At 59.2% G+C, this 12,477-nt stretch overlaps 1 long non-coding RNA gene across 1 annotated transcript; it reads right to left on the bottom strand.

Moving 5' to 3' along the window:
* Positions 1-8,403: 8,403 nt before the first annotated feature.
* LOC149521332 (uncharacterized) lies at positions 8,404-11,306 on the bottom strand. The gene is made up of 3 exons (XR_016348024.1): positions 11,048-11,306; positions 9,018-9,104; positions 8,404-8,623 (listed from the first exon to the last, which is right to left on the bottom strand). It is a non-coding gene; the product is annotated as an uncharacterized LOC149521332 (long non-coding RNA).
* Positions 11,307-12,477: the final 1,171 nt, after the last annotated feature.

The raw sequence follows: 12,477 nt of genomic DNA, 5'->3' as shown, positions 1-12,477 counted from the left end.
TGGGTCAGGGGTTGCAAAATCCGAGGGATGGGGTGTAAGTCTGGGTACGTCTACACTACAGCGCTAATTCGAACTAACTTAGTTCGAATTAGTTAATTCGAACTAATGCGTCTAGAACTAAAAACTAGTTCGAATTAGCGTTTTGCTAATTCGAACTAGCAAGTCCACATTGAGTGGACCCTGAACAGGGCTTAAGGATGGCCGGAAGCAGTGCCGGCAGGGCATCAGAGGAGGACTTAGAGCGTGGAGATGCTGTCTCAGGCTAGCCGAGGGCTGCGCTTAAAGGGTCCCGACCCCCACCCCAGACAGACAGTTCTCAGGGGTGCCCCGCTTGCGAAGCAGTCCTGGCTTGGAGTGCCCGGAGTACCCACACTGGGCACATCACACCACTCGGCCATCAGCCCGGCTGCACTTGCCGCAGGCTGCCATCTGGGGAGAGGGGGTAATTGGGGGGCTGCAGGAGAGCTTCCACCCCCAGAAGCCCGCAGAGCCAGCCCAGTCCTCCCCATCGGGGGCTCGTACCCCATTCCTCCCTCACCTCCTTCCACTTACCCTTCCCTAGCCCCCCTTCTTATTGATGTACAAAATAAAGATAACGTTTCTTCCAACATTGACTCTGTCTTTATTGAACAAAATTGGGGGAGACTGGGAAAAGGAGGTGGGAGAGGGGAAGAGAAAGGCTGGGAGAGGGGAGGGCAACTAACATGATCAGGGGTTGGGAACAGGTCCCAGATGAAGAGAGGCTACAGAGACTGGGACTGTTCAGCTTAGAAAAGAGGAGATGGAGCGGGGACAGGATAGAGGTCTCTAAAAGCAGGGGTTGGGTGGAGAGGGTGCATTCAGAAAAGTTCTTCATGAGTTCCCATAAAGAAGGACTAGAGGACACCAAAGGAAAGGAATGGGTAGCAGGCTTCAAACTAGTAAGAGACAGTTGTTCTTCTTCACAAAGCAAAGAGTCAACCTGTGGAACTCCTTGCTGCAGGAGGCTGTGAAGGCTACAACTAGAACAGAGTTTAAAGGGAAGTGAGATCAAGTCATGGAGGTTGGGTCCATGGAGCAGTCTTAGCCAGGGGGTAGGAGTGGTGTCCCTGCCCAAAGTTTGTGGAAGGCTGGAGAGGGATGGCACGAGACAAATGGCTTGGTCACTGTCTTCGGTCCATCCCCTCCAGGGTCCCTAGGGTTGGCCGCTGTCGGCAGACAGGCTACTGGGCTAGATGGACCTTTGGTCTGACCCAGGACGGCCATTGTAAGCTCAGGGCTCAGGGTCGGGGGTCTCAGTGGACCCCCTTGATTTTCATGCACACCTGCTCCTGGGTGGCCAGGCTGGCAGCTCTCCTGCCCTAGACAGCCACTTTCCTGTGCCTAGTGCGGAGATCGTGGACGAGGTCCACGATGTCCGCACTAGCCCAGGAAGGTGCCCGCCTGTTGCGGTCCAGGGCAAGCTCCCGGGAGCCGCCAGCCTGGTCCCGGGAAGAGGGGGAAGGCTGGGGGACATCGGGTGGGTGGCTCTGTGCAGTGCCAGGTGCAGGGTCTGCTGGCTGGGTGCTGGCAGGCTTGCACCTGGCACGGGCACTGTAGCCAGCCCGTGCCCCTTTAAGGGGTCCGGGGCCGGGAGGGGGGCAATAGAGTTTCCCTGGTGTTGGCCAGAGTGGCCACCAGGGAAACCTGGGGAGGGCTAGCCTCCCACTAGTTCGAATTATGGGGCTACACACCCCTTAATTCGAACTAGTAAGTTCGAACTAGGCTTAATCCTCATAAAATGAGGTTTTCCTAGTTCGAACTAAGCGCTCCGCTAGTTCGATTCAAATTCGAACTAGCGGAGCGCTAGTGTAGCGGCTATGAATGTTAGTTCGAACTAACGTCCGTTAGTTCGAACTAACATTGTAGTGTAGACATACCCTTAGTGTTTCTGTCCTTACACCGGCAGTGGGTAAAAACATCAAGGGGAATTGCCTCTTCTTGTTCCTTCCCTCTCCCATTTTTTTCCTTCTCCCCCGCCCCTATTTATTTTGGTCTTGGACATCCAACTCCAGTCACCTGAAGCAGCGGGCTGTGCCCACCAAAGCTCACAATCCCATCTACATGTGTTGTGAGTCTATAAAATGCTACCAGATCATTTGTTGTTTTTTAAGTGTATCCTGTACAGCACTGGTCTCCAACCTTTTTACACCCAAGATCACTTTTTAAATCTCAGAACAGGCGAAGATCTACCGCCCCGCACCTTCCTTGAAGCCCCTCCCCTTCCTTGAAGCCCCGCCCCTTCCTTGAAGCCCCGACCTCTCTATTCTCCTCCTGCCCATCACTTGCTATCCCCAGCCCTTACTTACACACTGATAAACAGTTTATTTTTAAATTATGCAATACATACAATTAAAATCACGTTTATAGTTATGAAATAAATGGTCTGTTTTTTATTCATGCTATTTAAATCTAAAATGAAGCATTTATAATTATACATTTTGTGGGGACAGAGTATTGCGGCTGGGGGCAGGGGAGAGGGACAGGGTGCTGGGAGGGCAGAGGACAGGATTCTGCAGCAGGGGACAGAGTGCCAGTGGGGACAGAGTTTGGGGAGTGAGGATGGGAATGGGGACAGAGTTCTGTAGCTGGGGACAGGGCAGTGGGGACAGAGTTCGGAGAGTGGGGACCCCAGCATTCTGTAGTTGAGGACAGGGGAGTGGGGACAGGGGCATGGGATGCCAGTGGAGGCAGAGAGTCCCCTGCATCTCCCTCCTCCCAGCATTCCCCCCCTCCGCCGGGAAACCAGCGCTTGCCTACCCCGGGGCCGACCCCCGCAGGGAAGCCCTGCACGCGCGCCTGCCCTGGGGCCAACCCCCCCCCCCCCCCGTGCAGGAAAGTCTTGCGCGCACCTGCCCCGGGCCAACCCCCCCGGTGCAGGAAAACCCCACACGTGCGCGCCTGCCCCAGGACCAACCCCCCCGTGCAGGAAAGTCTTGCGCGCACCTGCCCCCGGCCAACCCCCCCCCCCCCCGGTGCAGGAAAGCCCCACGCGTGCGCGCCTGCCCCGGAACCAACCCCCCCGTGCAGGAAAGCCTTGCGCGTGCCTGTCCAGGGGGCTGACCCCCCCACCCACGCAGGGAAGCCCCGCGTGCGCACCTGCCCCGGGGCCAACCCCCGTGCAGGAAAGTCTCGTGCGTGCGCCTGCCCAGGGAGCCGACCCCCCCGCGCAGGGAAGCCCCGCACGCGCTTGTCCCAGCGCCACCCCGCCCCGCGGCGGGAAGCTCCGGGGCCAACCGCCCCCTCCCCGCCAGAAGCCGACACTACCTCCGTCTTCTCTGGAGGTAAGTAGTAGGGCTTCTGGGGGGGTGGGAGGGAAATGGGGGCGGGGCTGACAGGACGCCTCACGAGCGACTGGTCGAGGCCTCGAGATCGACCAGTAGCTCGCGAGCGACCAGTTGGTGACCACGGCTGTACAGACTAACTGAGCTGTCCCCTGAAGGTGCTCTAGATAGTTAAGACCAAAACAGACTGCAGAGCACTTCAAAAATATCTCACCAAACTAAGTGACTGGGCCACAAAATGTCAAATGAAATGGAATGTGGATAAATGCAAAGTAATGCACATTGGAAAAAACAATCCCAACTGTACAATAGGATGGGGACTATTTAGCTACAACTACTCAAGAGAGATCTTGGAATCATCGTGGATAGTTCTCTGAAAACAAACGCTCTGTGTGCAGCGGCAGTGAAAAAAGCAAATAATGTTAGGAGGAGTTCTTGAACAAATAGACTCACAGACAGGCAGACAGGCAGACATGCAAACTCTCTAAAATGTACAGTGGATTTCTATTTTGTGAAGTAAGTTACAAACTTCTGGAAATCCAGCAGTAGGGGAAGCATCTTTCTCTGTCGTCCCTGCTACTTAACTCTCCATTTGTGGCATGGAATCATTTTGCCTCTGACATGTAGGAAGATGTATAACGCAGCAGTTCCTAATGACGTTAGTGTGGAACCAACATATACTGGGGAGATGTATAGTGGGGATGCCCTCTGCGGGGAAGCCTCAAAAATAGTCTGAGGCAGGCTCCATTACTGAGGCCATGCTACCTGGACATAGAGCCCCGGGAAGCCCTGGGGAGTAATTAGTTTGAATGACTCTGGGGGGTTTTAACACAAGCCATTACTGGCAGGGTGTTCTCACGTCCTTGGCAGGCCTCCACCTTCTGTACCTGAGGTGCCAATGCAGGAACAGCCTGGGCAGTGCGTAGCCGGCACGGCTCTCCCATTGGCCGTTGGGAAGGGCGCGGGTGAGTCACTCCGCTAGGGGCTGTGGGCGGGAGGGAGAGGCAGAGGACAGGTAGGGATGGAGTAAAGCAGCCCCTTGCCTTCTCCTTCTGACTGCTCCATCCCAGCACAGGGCCATGGGAACAGGAACCCGGTGAGCCAAAAGATTCGGGGGGGGGGGTGTCCTCCAGCCCGGAGTTGAGTCCAGTCTCTCAGGTACAGCTCAGTCACTCCCATGGCTCGCCCAGGTACCAAACCCATGTAAATGACCCCCCCCACCCCCACGCCCACCTCAAGTGTTCACATTCCTCTGTCCGCAGGCCCCCGAACCCCCGAAACCTTCCTCTCTGCAGCTGCTCTCCTGGCAAAGGCTGCAGGTCTGGTTTCTGCCTCTGGGCCAGGCTGCGGAGGGAGGGGCTGCAGCTGTTTCTGCAGAGCCGGAGAGGAGGGAGACCCTGGAGAGCGGGTGGGAAACAGTCCAGCCCCCCAGTAAAGCCTCTCTCGGCAGCCCTGCTCATGGGGACAGAGCAGTGTCACAGGGGCTGCTGGAGGTGAGATGGCCCCAAACCCCCCCGCAGCATGGACTGGAGTGAGGGGGCTTTGCCCGCCCCGGGGGAAGGGGCATCGTGCTGCAGGGCGGAGCCGCCGGGCTGGGTACATCCCAGGCTGCTCGCAGAGGGGACACGGGGAGGCCAGTGGCACTGGAACCGGGGGAGGGTCGGACAGGCTGGGCCTGGTCACTTTTGGCTCCCACCCCCTCCCCTTCCAGACCCGAGCGGCCGTGCGAGGTGTCTGCACACGGGCTGGTTTGCAAGTGCCGTGTCTGTAGGTTTGTGCCCCCTTTGCACGGGGAGCTGTGGGGCTGCGGGCGTCTCTGAATGTCGCCCTGGCGCTGTGCAGCGGGGTCACACCCCACACAGAGCGGCATCAGCCCGGCCTCCCCGCTCGGGGCTCCAGCCAGGGACATGGGCTGTGCCACTGCCCCAGGGACAGACCAGGGACGGCACCACTGGGCCAGCGAGCCAGGGGGCCTGTGCAGTGATGCTGGTTTGGGACACAGGAAGTACCAGCCTCTGCCACAGAATGGAAAAGGCCCCGGCAGCCCCTCGGTTTGGTCTCTTCTCCTGCACCTCCCTCGGGAGCAACCTGGCTACGAACCAGCCTGTGAGGGGAGCAATGGAGGAGGGGGGGGATTCGGACTCCTGTGGGGGAGGGGACCTGAACGGGAGCAATGGGCCACCCAGGCCCAGCACTGGCAGGGGAGCCTTTCCCGTGTTTGGGGAGCAGCAGCCTCCAGAGCCCTGTCCCAGCCGGCCACTGTCTGACGGGTGCACGGCCCCGGGCACGACGGCCGGTGTCCCCTTTGGACCCCGCTCCCAGGCAGAGTCGGCAGCCACGAGGGCTGGGCCAGTGTCTGGGGGTTCCCCTGCTGCTGGGCCCCAGGACAGGCCTCCCTCCCCAGCTACGGCAGGGCCGGTCCTGGACTGGGTTGGGCCAGGGGATGGGAGTCACCACAGGTGTGAGAAGACCGTCCATGGCTGGGTTCAAGCCAGGTAGAGGGGTCTGCCCGGGCAGGTCTGGGCCTGGGGTTTTGGGCTGGGAAGGGGTGACCGGGCCATGGAAGATCCCAGCTACAGCAGGATTGGGACCAAGGGGTGAGGGAAGGGGCATGTCCAGGCACCCACAGGTCCAGGTGTATTGGCTGCAGCTGGGTTCGGGCTGGGAGCCCCCGAGCCCTTCCTCTCTCCTCTCGCTCTGCCCAGCCAGGGGAGGGAAGAGACGCTCCCCTTGGAGCCAGAGTCCAGCCAGCCCCCGAGGGTCACTAGCTGAGCGCCCGCTACAGCCCTCGCTCTGCCGGCCGGGCTATGGAAGGGCCTGCGGGGGCTGCCGCTGAGCAGACAGCTCAGGTTTAAGCCTCAAGCTCCAGTGCAAACCGTACACACCGGCCGGGTCACGCGCCTCCGCACAAGCTCAAAGGGGAGGGGGAAGCCCTGTTAACTCAGGGCGGGGGAGGAGACAGGAGGCCTCATCTCTCCCATCCTGGCTCTTCTGTCACAGGGTGTGGGGGAGTCACCGGCCTGCACCCCACCCACAGCCGGACGTGAATCTCACCAGCAAGTCGAATTGAAGGTTTATTGGTTCACAGGACACAGCGCAGCGCGGGATCGTTGTTAACACAGGGACCAGGAGCAGGCAGGCTCTGGGCCTGGCTCCCCACTTCCTGCTCAATCCTTCCTCCCTCATCCTAAACCAACTGAGACTGACCCTTCCCCCCAGGCCCTCGTCACCATTCTGGAGTCAGCCCCGCCTGCCCCTTTGTTCCCCTTCCTAGCCAAAAGTGTTGTCTGTGGTCCCCTGGCCCTCAGGACACAAGACTCGGGACAGGAGAGACACATTCACCTCCACAGTGAGTCATGACCAACCTTCCCCTTCCTCAACCAAGCAGTGTTGCAGTGCCCAGGGAAACTGAGGCAGTTTAGCCCAATGGCCAGAGTCAGCACTTTGCACCTTTTCCAAGGGCAGTGTGGCCCAATGGCCAGAGTCAGCACTTTGCCCCTTTTCCAAGGGCAGTGTGGCCCAATGGCCAGTGTCAGCACTTTGCCCCTTTTCTAAGGGCAGTGTGGCCCAATGGCCAGTGTCAGTACTTCGCCCCTTTTCTAAGGGCAGTATGGCCCAATGGCCAGAGTCAGCACTTTGTCCCTTTTCTAAGGGCAGTGTGGCCCAATGGCCAGTGTCAGTACTTTGCCCCTTTTCTAAGGGCAGTGTGGCAAAATGGCCAGTGTCGGTACCTTGCCCCTTTTCTAAGGGCAATGTGGCCCAATGGCCAGTGTCAGTACCTTACCCCTTTTCTAAGGGCAGTGTGGCCCAATGGCCAGTGTCGGTACCTTGCCCCTTTTCTAAGGGCAGTGTGGCCCAATGGCCAGTGTCAGTACCTTACCCCTTTTCTAAGGGCAGTGTGGCCCAATGGCCAGTGTCGGTACCTTGCCCCTTTAGTCAGGGCTGTGCAGCCCAATGGCTACAGTCCATAAGCTGGCCCTGACTCACTGGGCTGTGCAGGCCTCTGTCCAGGGACAGGAGTGGGGGAGAGGAGGTTCTATCCCCCGCGGGGGGGAGGGGCAGCTCCTCCTTCTTTCCTGGCTCCCGGCCCAGGGCCAGATCGTGTCCGTGGCTCCAGTCCCGGCATGAGCAGGAAAAGCTCCGACTGATGCTCCGGCTCCTGCTGGCAGCTCCTTCCCTGCAGGCAACACCGGCCCTGGAGCCAAGCTGGGGGTGGGGGAGCTGGTGCATCCCCGTGGCCGGGGTCCTCCTGTCCCAAGACAGCAAGGGCCTGTCATATGCGGGGCCCGGGACCCAGGGGGCAGTGGGGACTTGGCCCTGGGCGGCGCCTCTCTAGGGCCCCCAGGGCCAGACCCCTCTGGCCTATCACTGCAGGAGCTGCTACCGCCTCCCCCCCCCCCATGCCAGCTGTTCCCCCACAGCATCCGGCTGCCCCAGGGCTCCCATTCAGGGTCCCAGGTGTCCGGTGTTCGACCAGACAGTCCAGTTTTTGGGCCCCCTGCCCGGTGAGAACAGTCAGAACTCACCGGACATGAGCAAGGTCAGTGTTTTCTGGTTTTCCGGCTGGGCACCCGACGGAAGCCTGGCGGGGTAGGGGGAGTGCCTGGGAGAGGGGCACGGGACAGGCAGCGCCCCGGGATCTGTGTGCACCTGGGCCAGCCCCGCTCCCCACTGGCCGTTCCCCCCTTGGCCAGACCCGCTCCCCCCAACTCCATCCCAGTTAGCCCCAATGGTCCCTTCCCTGCCCTCCCCGCTCCCAGTTCTCCCCTCGTCAGCCCTGCTCCTCCCAATCTCCTCCCAGCCAGCCCTGCTTCCCACTGGCTGGTCTTCCCCGCCCCCGATCTCCCCGCGCCAGCTCCATTCCCCCATCCCCATCCCAGCCTCACTCCCCTCCCAGCCAGTCCCCCCCTTCCCGTTCTGAGATCACGTGTGTCTGGGAGGTTTTTCAAACCCATCTGGTAACCCTACCAGGGGACAAGGAGGGGCCCAGGGCCAGAAAGGAACCTGGCTGGAGCCCAGGCCGGATCATGGGTCCTTATCGTCCCCGGGTCTCCCCTGAGCCAGGAGAAGATGAGCTGGACCCAAGTCTGGCTCAGGCCCGGCTCTGACTCTGCCCTCCCCAGGGGTCACTCCCAGCCCACAGCCCTGCCGCTGCCGCCCTGCAGCCTGTGGGAGCCGCCTGCTCACCCCGGGGCCAGAGAGGCTCAGAGGTCACTCACCTCCCATGCCGGGTGCGGGGGGGCAATTACAACCGGGCTCTGCTGCTCCCTGGGGCCTTGGCTCCCTTGGGACACTCTGGGCGCGATGCAGGAGCTGACACGCTGGGAGGAGAGGGGGGGGCAGGTCAATAGACCCGAGCCCAGGCTGTGCCAACGAGCCCCCATCCCCATCCCCGGGGCTGGGCCCTGGTGCTCAGGGGAGCGAGTCGGATCCATGGGGCCTGGCTCTTGGGAAGGGCCTTGTCTCTCCAGACTAGGGCAATGTGGATGGATCCCATAGTGGGGGAGGGGGGAGTTGTGAGGGGGAGGGGATGGGATTTGAGGCTCTTGTTCCCAGAACCAGCCAGGCCCTGAGATCAACTTCCACTCCCAGCCCTGACCCTGGAGGGGGAAGGGCCCAACACAGCCCTGCCCAAGGGTCCCCAGTCTCCCCTTCCCACCCCCCACCCCCCCAGGGCTAAAGGAAAACAGCCTCCCCCTGCTCGCCCATGCTCACCTCCCCGCTGTCTGCGCGCCCGTGTGGGGCTCTGCCCGCAGGTCCCCCCGCAGGGCCGGCCCGAGGCCAGACCCCGCCGTGCGGAGCCTGCAAAGGAAGAGGAGACGGGGTCACCGCTGGGAAACCTCCTCCCTCTCCATGGCCCCCTGCTCAGCCAATCAGCAGTGAGACTGGGAGAGGGGGTGGGCGAGAGGTCTCAGGGGACGTCCCAAGGGCTGGCCCAGGTCACCCCCGAGGGGTCGTCTCAGAGCGATTCCAGCCCCGCCTCTTTGGGGGGCTCCCACACAGCCAGAAAGGGCTGGGGAGGGGGGTGTTTCTGAGGCTGCCCTGCCTTGCAGCTGATGTCAGGGAATCTCCATGAGCTCAGCCCCCCCCAGCTCCTTCCCCCCCAGGCCTTTGTGGCATCACCGTCCCCTCCCCCCACACGGCTGGTGTCCTGCCCCCAGCCAGCACCTTGGGACATTTGGACAATCAGAGCCCAGAGCTGTACAACCAGCCACAGCCCAACCACTGCTCATGGGCACGGCCAGCAAGTGTGTGAGCAGCCCTGCCCCTTAGAGAGACTCGGGAACTGCCCAGAGACAGGTAGGTAGAGAAACAGCTTGACCACCACCTCCTGCCGACACACACACACCTCCCCCGCAAGTCCTGCTGGTCTGGAACTGATCCGTCTGGTCTGGGAATCACAGAATCACAGAACAGTAGAACAGGAAGAAACCTCGGGAAGCCATCGAGTCCAGTTCCCTGCCCTCACGGCAGGACCCAGCACCGTCTAGATCATCCCTGACAGGTGTCTGTGCAACCTGCTCTGAAATATCCCCAGTGATGGAGATTCCACAGCCTGCAAGGGCAATTTGTTCCAGTGTTTCACAACACTGACAGGAAGTTTTTCTGACCGGCAGAAACATTTTCCTAATGTCCAACCTAAACCTCCCTTGCTGCAGTTTCAGCCCATTGCTCCTTGTCCTGTCCTCAGAGGCCAAGGGGAACAGTTTGTCTCCCTCCTCCTTGGGACACCCTTTTGGGTACGTGAAAACCGCTCTCATGTCCCCTCTCAGTCTTCTCCTTTCCAGACTAAACAAGCCCAGTTCTTTCACTCTCATGTTTTCTAAACTGTTCCACATTTTTGTTGCTCTTCTCCAGGCCTTCCCCAATTTCTCCAATTCATTCCTGAAACATGGTGCCCAGAACTGGAGACACGACTCCAAGTGAGGCCTAATCCGCGCAGAGCAGAGCGGAATTCTGACTTCTCCTGTCTTGCTCACCACACTCCTGTTAGTGCCTCCCAGAATCATGGTTGCTTTTTTTTGCAAGTGTCACACTTTTGACTCCTATTTAGCTTGTGGTCCACTCTGAGCCCTAGATCCCTTTCTGCAGGACTCCTTCCTAGAGAGTCACTTCCTGTTCTGTGTGTGTGACGTGGATTGTCCCTTCCGAAGTGGAGCACTTTGCATTTGTCTTTATTAAACTTCATCCTATTTACCTCAGACCATTTTTCCAGTTTGTCCAGATCACTTTGAATTCTGACCCTTCCTCCAAAGCACTTGCCACCCCTCCCAGCTTCGTATCATCTGCAAACTTAATAAGCGCCCTCTCCATGCCAATATCTAAATCACTGATGAAGATTGAAGAGAGCCATCCCAGAACAGACCCCTGCAGAGCCCCACGTGTTAGGCCCTTCCAGCATGGCTGGGAACTATTAATAACGACTCACCGAGAACAGTTTTAAAGAGAATAAAAGGCCGCGAGTCTCCCCTGTCAGTAACCACCCACTCGACCAATCCGCAGCAAGACTTGGAGCTCCGAGGCAGCGGGGGGAGGGGAGAGGGCTCAACAGATGTTCAAAAGGACGGGCCAGGTCACCTCTGGCTCCCAGCGCTCTGCCAGCTCAGCTCTGAGTGACGCCTCCGACCGCCCCAACACCCACCCACCGTGCTTGGTGGGGCAGGGAAAGGGGGAAAAAGCCCGAAGAAGGCGAGACAGAGGGAGGGGAGGGGGCAAAGGGGAACCAAACTGAGCAGGCTCCAAACCTCTCTGAGGCTCCCACTGTCTCTCCGGGTCCGGCACTGCCGGCCGCAGGGAAGTAGAAAACGCCGATGAGGCTCCTCTTGCCCCCGCCCCTCGGTCCCAATTCTCCATCTGGCCCCCGCAGAGACCCTGGGAAGGGGCCGCGCTGCTGCCAAACCGCGGGAATCTCTGAGCTTGCCCCGGCCTTGCGCCTCTGTCCTGAGTGGCTGTTGTCAGAGTCTCTCTGTGAGGTCATCCCTGTCCCCGATAGGCTGAGGTCCTGCCACAGGCCTTTGCTCCACCTACCCCTCCCCTGCAAGGCTGATGACCTGGCCCTGGCCGGCCCCTCTGGGTGTTTGAGGGGTTCCCCTGGAGCCCCACTGAATGGCAGCTGGGTCTGGGGCCGAGCGGGCTGGCCACTAATGCCCCAGGGGCTGCTCCCTCGGCCCCACCCAGCTTGTCGGTCCTTAGCAGAGTGTAAGGCCAGACAAGCCCATTTGTGGGTCAGTAAAGGTTGCCCCTCCCTCAGCACCTCAGACATTAGGCCACTGTAACTGGGGGAGGGGGGAATTGTTAACAGGACTGGTGTAAGCACTAGCATGGACACTATAAAGGACCCTTCTCTTCCTAGACTTTAATGTTGGTCCTGAGCTGGAATCAGCTCCTGCTAGAAACTCTTTCACGCAGGTGGGACCGACTCCCTGGTAGTTTTTTCCTTCCCCCACATTAACGACAGTTGATACATTGGCAAAGCGCCTCTAGCTTGTCTCATCTGCAGCGCTCAACCTACTTTCCAAAGGAAAGAAGGTTCATTATCCCCATTCTGCAGAGGGGGAAACTGAGGCACAGAAAGGGACAGTGTCTTGCCCAAAGTCACCCCACTGGAAAGTGGTAGACCCAGGTCTGTTGAATCCCAATCCAGGGCTGGACATGTACCCCTCGATCAGGAAGTACCATATTAGTGTCCCTCTGAGCATGGGTTCTTCAGCATCTAGAGGCTGGTGACTTATAATAAAGGGCCCTGGAGGAACAGGAAAACATTCAGAGCCAGGGACCAGGGATGACAAAGCCCAGGCAATGGGTCCATAGGAGGAGCAACTAAGAGCATCAGGCTGTCCAGCTTAGGGACGAGGCAGCTACCAAGGGATCTGAGGGGCGTCTAGCAAAGAACGAAAGGTGCAGAAACACGTGGCTAGAGAAGTGGGATTGACCTGTTCCCACAATACAAACCAACAGCACAGAGGGAGCAGGGGTGTCAGCGGATGAAGCTAGTTATGCTTATAAGAAGCACACGGGATCTTTTTCAGGGGAGAAGGCAACACACTGTGTTAATTGAGAATATACTAGAGAAGCAGTGAGCATCTGCTTTATAAAGCCAGACACATACACTGTGGCCATGTCTACACTACGAGTTTTCTCTGCAAAAAATATACTAATAAGGGACTCATTTGCA

The sequence above is a fragment of the Pelodiscus sinensis genome, chromosome 28, assembly GCF_052426305.1.
Source record: "Pelodiscus sinensis isolate ZL-2025 chromosome 28, ASM5242630v1, whole genome shotgun sequence".
In the NCBI taxonomy this organism is placed as follows: domain Eukaryota; kingdom Metazoa; phylum Chordata; order Testudines; family Trionychidae; genus Pelodiscus; species Pelodiscus sinensis.
Note: the sequence above shows the minus strand (reverse complement) of the source record. Positions and strands in the feature narration are given on the sequence as shown.